The 9,937-nt window shown below is 48.3% G+C and overlaps 1 protein-coding gene across 2 annotated transcripts in view; it reads right to left on the reverse strand.

The window, feature by feature from the left end:
• The window catches only part of Kcns3 (potassium voltage-gated channel modifier subfamily S member 3), a 47,296-nt gene extending 41,870 nt beyond the window's left edge, over window positions 1-5,426 (reverse strand). The window contains exon 1 of one of the 2 annotated variants that reach the window (XM_032907473.1): window positions 5,128-5,426. The gene's annotated coding sequence lies outside the window, so the exon portion shown is untranslated. Of the gene's footprint in view, window positions 1-4,373; window positions 4,429-5,127 lie in introns of those variants that run through there. The other variant, XM_032907474.1, reaches the window with a different exon arrangement.
• Between the last annotated feature and the right edge of the window lie 4,511 nt (window positions 5,427-9,937).

Raw genomic sequence — 9,937 nt, forward strand, 5'->3', positions numbered from 1 at the left:
ACCCTGCCTCAGAAAAGAGAAGAAAGAAAAAGAAAAGTTGGCTTCAGAATAAAATTCTCACTCATCTACCATCAAGGACTCTCTGTCGGAGACAAGAAAGTGAAGCTGAAAGACAGTGTGTTTGGAATCAGGACAGACATGCTGTTCAAGACTCATCCCTCTATCCTGCCAGCTCTGCCCTGCTGTCATTTACCATGAACAAGAGGCCATGAGGACCGCATGAGACAAACCTGGTGACAGTTCCTCCAGACACTGGGTTAGGATTGTGTCAATGCGGCTCTAATCTATGAGTTTTCTAGGTTTCTCAGATATCATCTGAAAACAACAATGATGTTTGTCTAGTTGGTTGATTTTTTTTTAAGATGCTTTAGGTCCTGCCGGCCCTCTTTCCTTTCTAATCAGCTGAGCAGTGTCCATTAAGAAGCAGGCTGGAAAAGACAAAAGCACTTAAACTCTGTCTTTGTGGGCTGTGTTGTTATTGTTTTGGTTTGGATTGGTTCTTATTGTTTTTGTTTGGGGGGGTTACTTTTTGGGGAGGTTCCAGGGATTTCATTTTGTTTTTGTTTTTTGAGAAAGGGTTTCTGTGTCTAGCCTTGGCTGTCTTGGAACTCACTCTGTAGACTAGGCTGGCCTCAAACTCAGAATTCTGCTTCTGTCACCTGAGTGCTGGGATTAAATGCGTGCAGTATGCACTACCGATGCCTAACTTTTTATGTTAATCTTGGTATGATTTCACCAGTCTCTTTTCTTCTGCCATAAGATGACTCAAGTCCTAGTTCTGTTAAGCATTAGCTGAGCTTTTAAATTTTAGTTTTCCAGGTTCCTCGTAAGATTGAGACACAGAGCATAAAGGCACTTGATAACCATGGGTGTCCCCTTCCAGTCACTTGAGCAAACTCTACCTGAGATTCCTCTACAGAGAGGGCACAGCAGGTAAGTTACAGAACCAGACATAGGTGCTGAGCTTCACCGTGGTTCTGTAGACAGACTGAAGGACTCAGACATTCGCAGACATTTTCCTAGCTGAGTGGCCTTGTCTCCTCCTTCTCCTATAGAACAGGACAATGATTAAGCCTAGCTCATGTGGTTATCCTCAGAATGAAATGAGTTAATACACGTGTAAAAAAAAATCCTTCAGCATTTAGAACTTAGTATAAGGTAATAAGAATAGCAATCTAAGTCTTTGTAGCTAAACAGAAAGAATGCAGAGAAGTGACCTATGTCAAAGGGCCACAAAGAACCATGTACTGCGCTTGGTAGTCTGTTCTCTTTGAATGATGCCTCCTTGTAGATATTTCACACAAGAGAGTTGGGGCTGTAGCCTGGTTGGTAGAGTGCTTGCCCAGCATACAGGAAACCCTGGGCAGATCCCATCACAGCATAAATCAGACATGGTAGCACGCATCTGAAATTCTAGTACTCAAAGGTCAGTCGAGTTCAAGGTCATCTTTGACTCAATGATGAGTCTGAGACTAAAGTGAGTCCTCAAAATTTTAAAAGGGTTTTAGGAAAGACATGTCTCATTTGTGACACTGTAAGGATCCATCATTCTGGGGCTTGAGAAGCAAGTGAGAATAATCCATTGTCCCCTCTGCCTGCACCTACCTAGACAGTTATCCTTCCCTCCTAGGGAACCCTCAGGCCATCTTCCTGTTGGCCTCTATCATACTCAGGAAGCACCCTAGAGGGCTCCATTCACTGCAAGCTCCCACATCAACACTGCAGTGATCTAACGAATGCAAGCCTTATATCCTCACAAGTAACAATCCTTAGAGAAGCACCTAGCAGAGAATCCAGCCAATACCGTAGGTAGACAATAAATGCTATCTATTTAAAATATTCTCTACTTTAAATGGTGGAGGAAAGCCCTATGGTACCTGCTTTCTCCAAGCTGACACACGTTCAAGCACCAAATGCCACACAAGAGCAGACTGGAATCTGTGGAGGAACAAGAGAGACGCCAAGCTGGGTCTGTAAAGAATTACAGTGCAGGGATGAATTCACCAGACAGAAGATTCAGGAATCTCCTTCTCTCCTCTTCCCAAGAATAAAAGCAGGAGAAGAAAGACCCTAAGCTGGGAAATTACTGACAAAGCCAAATGTGATACTTTTAACTGTCAGGTTGACAGAGTCTCAAATCACCTCCAAGGGAGGAAGGGCCTCCAAGAATGTCTAAGAAAGATTATCTCAATTACACTCATTGATGTGAGATGACCTGTCCACTGTGAGCAACACTATTCCCTCGGCTTGGAGCTAGGGACTGAATGAAAAACTAGGGTTGGGGATTTAGCTCAGTGGTAGAGCGCTTGCCTAGCAAGCGCAAGGCCCCTGGTTCGGTCCCCAGCTCCGAAAAAAAAAAAAAAAAAAAAAAAAAAAAAAAAGAAAAACTAGAAAGCTACCGGAATACTAGCATACATGTATTGATCCATCTTTTTTTTTTTTTTTTTTTTTTTTTTGCCTAGAAGTGTGAACATAACGTGACCAGTTCTCTCAAGCTGGGACTGCTGTGACTTCTCTGCTGCAATGAACTGGAATTGTCAGTCAAATAATACACTTTCAAGTTCGTTTTGTGAGTAATTTACCACGGCACCAGAGAAGAGCTAGGACGTCAATTCTGCGCATGGGATTTTTAGTATTTTAACATTTCTGAGCAAATCCAAGACAGCTTTAAACTTCCCAACTTGCTCTCCTAGGCAAACCAAACGGCTAGGCTGCCTTCATTCATGGCTGAGTTTAGGCACTTTCAGCTCCCACACAAAATCCCATTGGTTCTCTTAGTGTGTTCACAACATGCTTTAGATCCAGAGGTCTTAATCACTTCAGCACAACCTTCTCCTCCCAGTCCCAACACTGGCAACGTCTAGTCCTGAAAAGACAAACAGTGTTAAGAGGAGACGGATGCCAATTATGAGGAAGGAAAAGAGCAAAACTAACTCTGGCATCCTTCGCTGTGGCTGGCCAAGGACACACTGGGTGAATCGGTCACCTCAAAGAGCTAGGGAGCCTGGGAAATAGTTCAAGTACAGAATCCGCAGACATTCTAGCAAACCATTACCTTTAACAGGAGGCAAAGTGCTTGCTTCCTGTTTACCTGAATGGGTATTCACAAGAAGTCCAGAGGAGTTAAACCCAGGCCTAAACCGATGGTTATGCAAATTGTATAAACAAATCCATGCAAAGAGTGGGAAGCTTTCTGATCTAGTTTCCTCCCCTCACCTGTCTCACTGCCTTCAGACAGAGTGAAAGAGAAAACCCAACAGCTTGGTAGAATCACAAATCCATTCTCTCAGTATGATCAAAAGGAACATCCCGGTCCACCCGGGCCCCTCAAGTCACTCTACGGGTTGAAGGAGTTATTGGCAGATTTCTGTCCTTGCCAAGGGTCGCTAAAATTAAGCTATCACCATAGTCTCTCTAAACCAGACAGGTATAAGGAAGGGGTGACCAAGGTCGCAAAGGGTGCTCCCGTCCTAAATCTAACAAGGAGGCAAGGGGTAGGGAAGAGAGGAGCACAAGGGAACTTAAGCTCTGCAATGCGAAAGGCGTCCCGGCCAGGCTCGCCGCGGCCCCTGCCGGCAGGTCTAGCTCTTTCCAGGCACCTCCTGAGATCTGATTGGAGCCACCAGTGAGGATGAAAGAAATTAGAGAGTTCCTGACCCTGCGGACCCACCTCACGCAACTACGGTAGATTCAAATGCGGAGACTCTGGGGACTATTCCACATGGGCCCAGTGAGCCCCCAAGCCACCCACCTAGAGCGCGCTGACTGTTCCCGGGCTCAGCACCGCACCAGGGCAAGGGCCCTGGGTACACTCTTGCCTGCAACTGTCGCGGGGCGCCTTGTAACACTGCAGGGCAGAGGGGAGGGGGAGAAATGGCAGAGAAGGCGGAGTGGGCGGCCCGGGAAACACTAACATTTGCCAGGAAAGCGCCTCCTCCCGAGAAAGGAAAGGAAGGGCTTCCCGGCTTAGGAAACGCCCCGGGGATGCCCCCACGCGAGGTGCCGCCTTTCCCTGGCTCACCCATGCTCCAGTCTCCAGTCGGTCCTCCACTTAACCTCCTATCCCCCAAAGCTGGTCCTAGCTCCCTGTCCTAGGCGTCCAAAGAGACCCACGCTCGGTTCGGGCAGTCCGCAGCTCGCGCAACAGGCAGAGTCCGAGCTCCAGCGACGGCGGACTCCGGCTCCGGGACTGGAGGATGAGGAGGAAGCCAGACACCCGGCAGGATGCAAAGTCCCTAAGCAGATTTTGCACCCATAACCTGAAAACCACTGGGGACTGGAAGAGCAAAGGATGGGGAAAGGTACAATAAAGTTGAGGGGTCGCCTGGAGAAGTATCGCGGGCGCGCGAGGAGGTGGGGACCCAAGCAGGTACCTGCAGGAGTCGGGAGTCCTGGCGCGTCTGGCTGGCTGGGTTCCGCGACGTCGCCTGCCCGCGCTGCAGGGATCCGGCCTCGCCGCGCCGCCCCGCGCCCGCCGCCGCAGCGGCAGGAGAGCGGGCTGGCCCGCACGGGTCGCCGAGTCCGCGGATCCGGTCCGGCCGGAGCTGGGTGCCTCGAGAGGCGGGCGGGACCGGGCGGGGCCAGTCTCTCAGTCAACGCCCTGCTTCTCTGTGCTCCTCCCGCCGCCTGGCGTCCAGCTCTCCGCCAGGGTTCCCCCCGGCCCAGGGCGCGGCGCTCGCGCGCGGACCGCTGCAAACCGAGGGGGTCCCACGGCGAGCCCCACGCACGGATGCTTGGACCCAGACACAGCAGTGCGGGACTTGCATCCCGGCCCAGGCCCAAGTGCAGAGTCACCTCCTCAGGAGTGTCCCGCCCTGCCCCAGAGGGATATCAAGGTCACGTCCCACGCCTCCCACCCTGCTCCCTCCAGAGAGAGAACCGCAATCCAGAAGAAGAAAAATGACCTTTCCGGTGGCCTAAGCAAAATGCCTCTCGAAAGTCGTGTCCAAAGCAACACTTCGCTAAATTGCCAGGGTTTTCTTGAGCCGTCACGAGGCCCCAACTTGTTTTACAACAAAGTACGAAGGAGGAAACGACCCCCGATTCTGCCAGTGTTTGCCACCACCCGCTCTCTGAAAATTCACACACAGTGAAGAACAAGATAGTTTCTTCCTTTCCTCGACTTACCAAGTCTGAAGAGATGGCTCGACTTATGCACCAAGCATATGCACCTCAGATGGAGAAAGGGAAGGTACTGGGTGGAAAGGTGAGGAGAATGGGAGAGGAGCCACCGGGAGATGGCTCCAGCTAGGGTTGAATTACCAACCAAGGACCTGTGCAAGGGCAGCCTGTGGTCCAGAAGACACGCCTGGCCTCCCCGCACTGGCACTGAGCGAAAACACAACCAACAGCCCGGAAGAGAAATGGGACGCGTGGGGACCCACCCCCGCGCTCCCCCTCCCGCCCCCAAACTGCAGATTTTTAAGTTGTGCAGCCATGCAACTGTTCCTCAAAGCCAGCTGCTCGGAGTTGTAGGCGCCCAGTATTCCCAGCGTTCCCACCAGGCATTACAAGCTCTGCTGGCTGCTCCCAGCCCAGCCACCCTAACCCAGACTTGGTGACAATCACCTCAGACATGCACCTAGCAAAATTAAGCATCTTTATGACGGTGACAAGAGGGATCGATACAAGAAGAAAGATGTTTTTCTGGCCCCGTGGAAGCATCCTTTGGGGTCTGTGGGCTTCATAACGGTTCCTTCAAAACCCACACTGACTCAGAGGGTAAAGAGCACCAGGTTTCAAAGAGACGAAGACTGTATCTTATTTGTTTTTTATTACATTTTATTTTTCTGTACGTATATGCGTGGGTGCATGCACGCGTTGGCACGTGGGGGAAAAAGGCTCAAAGGACAACTTTCAGGGATTGGTCCCCTGCTTCCATCATGCAGGTCCTGTGGATTGAACTCAGAAGGTCAGGTTTGGTGACAAGTGTTTTTACACACTGAACCATTTCACTAGCCCCAAAACCTGTGTCTTCAAAGGAAGTCTACCCCGGACGAGAGAGTCCCCAGCAATGGGCAGAGGACTCTGAAGTCCCAGGCTCAATATGAGGGTACAGGCCACTGTAGAACCTATGTAGACCTTCTGTTCCTTATGTCTTCATTATTGGATCCCCTCGGGCCTTCCTCTCTCATGTCACTAAAGACCCAAGGCCTATATCTACTCTGGTGTTTGCTTGTCTGCAGAAGGTAATTTTCATAAGCAATCCGTCATCTCTAACCTAAGATCTAAGTCATTCTAAACGTTTACATTTTATCGGCATCATAGAATCAATACTCCTGGGTCTCCCCAGCAGCTTGGCTACTTGATCATTTCAAAGCACCAAGTTTATCCCACAAGTCCAGTCTCCTTTGCCTAAGAAGGACAAGGACAAATGGTCAGCGTCTGTGGCCTGCAGACGGTATCCGCAGTGCAGAATGAGCAGTAAGTCCTTCTCCTGAGGTGGGGTGGCACAGGTGAATAGAGGAGGAGAGGAGGCACAATCCCAGGCTGTCAGGAACGGTTCCTTCAGGAGGCAGACACAGAAAGTGTGAGTCTCACTGTAAGCAGGCTAGAGCAGGATGTGTAGAATAGAGGGCCACCCATCTGAAACAGTGGGTCAGCCATTCACACATCCTACTGAATCCTGCCTTCAGTTCTGGTGTGTCAACTATAAGGAAAATTCCTTCCTTGCCTGGTGACCAAGCGGCATACATGAGACAATAAACAGGAAGGCACATTTGCTCCTGAAACTTTAAACCTTCTCTTTCCTCTCCCCTCCTCCCACCCCCTGCCCACTTCTCCATGAACTCACATGATCATATTCTTCCTCTGCCTACCTAGACCTGTCCTTGATTTTTTTTTTCATTCTCAAAGTCCAAATGACAGAAAACCAGCTCAACACTGGAGGTAAGACAGTGCTGGTTCATTCTCTGTTCATCTCTGAAATGGGGACAGGCCTGAGGTGAGAATGAAGATGTTCTCACTTCAGGCTGCAGGACAGGGGTGAGCGTACATTGTTAACAACGTTCAACATGTGTCCAGCTGGTGCCTTACCCGTCTCTACTCTTTACCCTGCAATGTGAATGTCACTATAGCCACGTGAGTGAGTAAAACACCTTCCCATAAACCACCAGGCTATTCAGGTTTGCCTGCCTCAGAGTGACTCTCTATTCCCAATCACCTGGTTCTTCTTTGCTGCACAGAGGGTCAGGTGGACTCCATTAACAATTAAGATCTTCTGGGAGGTTCCTTCTCCCTCGAGGGTTGTGAATCTCCTCTCCACCCCACCTTAGCACCCTGTGTTTCCCCGACTCCCCAACATGCTGGCTTTTAACTGTTCGTCTTCCACGAGTTAAGGGGCTCCCTGGCAGCCACATTTCAGGGACCTTCATGTTTATGCCGTGAATGACTGAAGGCTGTGTAGCGGAGCCCACAAGTTCCATCTGCTCCTCGTGGGTACTGAAGTCTTTTGTTTCTATGCTGCCTTTTGCCAGGTAGAAAGAAAACATGAGCCATCACAATTCTCGTTTTGCTTGGTTGCTGGGAAGCTCAGAACTAAATTTATATAAATTAAATTTAGCTCTTAATTAGCCGATGTGTTCTCATTCCAGATTATTTCAATGATGATCATGCCTCTTTCATGAAACTATGGTACATTTACCTATCGCCTTATGGTGTAGTATTGTTGTTGTTGTTGTTGCTGCTGCTGCTGCTGCTGCTGCTGCCTTGAACAGACCTTAATGTTTTATGTTCTTAAAGGTCCAAAGACTTGAATTCCAATTCTCCTCTGCCTCCGACAAGCTCAGCAGTATTTCTTCCCTGGCTAGCTTTGGCTTCGGACCATATGATATTCATGGTCTTTGCCAGCTCTAAAAGCTTTATACCTCCATAGATAAAAGGAGACCGTTTATAAATTATTAATGAAGGAATCCTGTGACAGAACATGGCTCAAGTCTCTCGGCGCAAAGGAATACACCCTTCAGGTACCTGGAGACATCCTTCAGGGGCCCCCGAGAGCCAGCCAAAGTGAGCTCTGCAGAGCAGTGCCCTGGCAGAAGGCCTTGGTTAACGTATACTGCATTCCCTGGTGGGTATTCCTTACCCACTTAGCCAAACAGAGACTTTGACAAGTTAGGCCATGAACGTACCCTAAGGGGGTGGCCTTTTGGTGGCTGCTTTTCGACTTCTCACTACCTCTCCAGCTTTGCACATCTTCCTGTCTCATTAATCAGCCCCTCTCCAGCCTTTCTTCTCTGCTTCCTGACCACTGAGTCTTGGCCTTGTCTGGGCCCTTTTCCTTTATGCCGTAGAGGTGGGGCTTTCCAAAGTACTCAGGAGCTCACATCATGACTCCGTGTATCCGGGCCGTTAGACATGGAGCTGCAGGGTTTAGCGTTTGCCACGGTGGCTTTCAGTCTGACCTTGATCTGATCCTTCGTTGGTATTTTCTTATTCCTTCATTTTGAAATGAGTACATTTACTTTGTGCTTGGATACCTTGGAATCAAAACTTTCCTCTTTTACTTTACAAAGAGTCACAGCTAAAGGTTTTCCTTGGGTCTCAGAAAAGTCTTTACACTTGGACTTTCGAGTAATACTGGAACTCTTAAGACTCTGGAGATTATAGGAGGTGAACTCAGTACACTTTGCATTATGAAAAGCAGTAATCCTTTGGGGGCCACTGGTGGTGTATTACAGTCTGAATGTGAAATGTCTCCTGTGGGCCATGTTTTTAACACTGGGTCTCCAGCTTATGGTGCTATTTTAAGAAGTGGTGAAAACATCAAAGACGGTTCCTAGACAGATAAGTAAGGCTCTGTGGGCATTGCATTGAAGGTTGCATCTGATCCTGGGACCTTCTTTACCCTATGTGCCCTATTCTCTATGAAATGAACAACTTGCTCCTCTACTCACTCCAGCCACCATGATATTCAGCCTCTCTGTGGGTCCAGAATCAAAGAAGCCAAAGGCTGTGGACTGAAACCTTTGAAACCATGAGCGAAGATAAATCATTCCAGGGCTGGATAAATGACTCAGCAATGAGGAACATTTACTGCTCTTGGAGAGGACCCAGGGGTTTTTTTGTTTTTGTTTTTTTGTTTTGTTGTTTTGTTTTTCCCAGCACATTGGTCAGATGACACACAACTATCTATAACTCTGGTTCCATCAGATTCAACATCCTCTAGCTGCAAGGACACTTGCACCCATGTGGCCCCCACAAATTCATACAGGCACAAGCACACACACACATACACACACACACACACACACACACATAAATAAAAATTTAAAATTTTAAATATCAATCTTTCCCCTCTTGTGTTGTTTATATCAGTATTCTGTCCCATCCGTGAGAAAAAATAATTGATATCATCATGGAACAAATGTAGTTGTTTTCTTTAGTTCTCCCCATTATACTTCATACAAAACTCATTAAAGTTACACTCTGGGACTACTGTGCCCTTTTTCATTTGAACTGAGTCTCTTGTGTTGATTTGTGAGTGCCTTGAGGGCAGGAACTGTGTGATGCCATTAATGTCAGCACCTTCAGAATCTATTACAGGCGTTTAATTGACTAGGAATAAGGCAGATGATAGATGATGGATGAATGGATAAATATATGGCTGTTTCTGAGACTGCATAGAAAGGTACAGAAAATTGCATATATGTTACAGGTGTTAGCTTGGTGTTCTTCTGGGATTCCAAACATGGGAGTTGGGTGTCTCTGACTCTTCTGCCTGCTCTTGGAACCCTTTTGTTCCTACCACTTTGCCTCACCCAGACTTGCTATGAGGATTTGTGCCTAGTTTTGCTGTATCCTGTTGCCATATTCAGTTGGTATCTCTGGGGAGCTTCTCTCTTCTGAAGGGAAATAGAGGAGGAATAGATCTTGGGGGAAAGGTGTGGGGGATACTGAAGGGATGGATAACGGTGGTCAGGATGGATCATATGAGAGA

This window comes from Rattus rattus, chromosome 7 (genome assembly GCF_011064425.1).
Source record: "Rattus rattus isolate New Zealand chromosome 7, Rrattus_CSIRO_v1, whole genome shotgun sequence".
In the NCBI taxonomy this organism is placed as follows: Eukaryota; Metazoa; Chordata; class Mammalia; order Rodentia; family Muridae; genus Rattus; species Rattus rattus.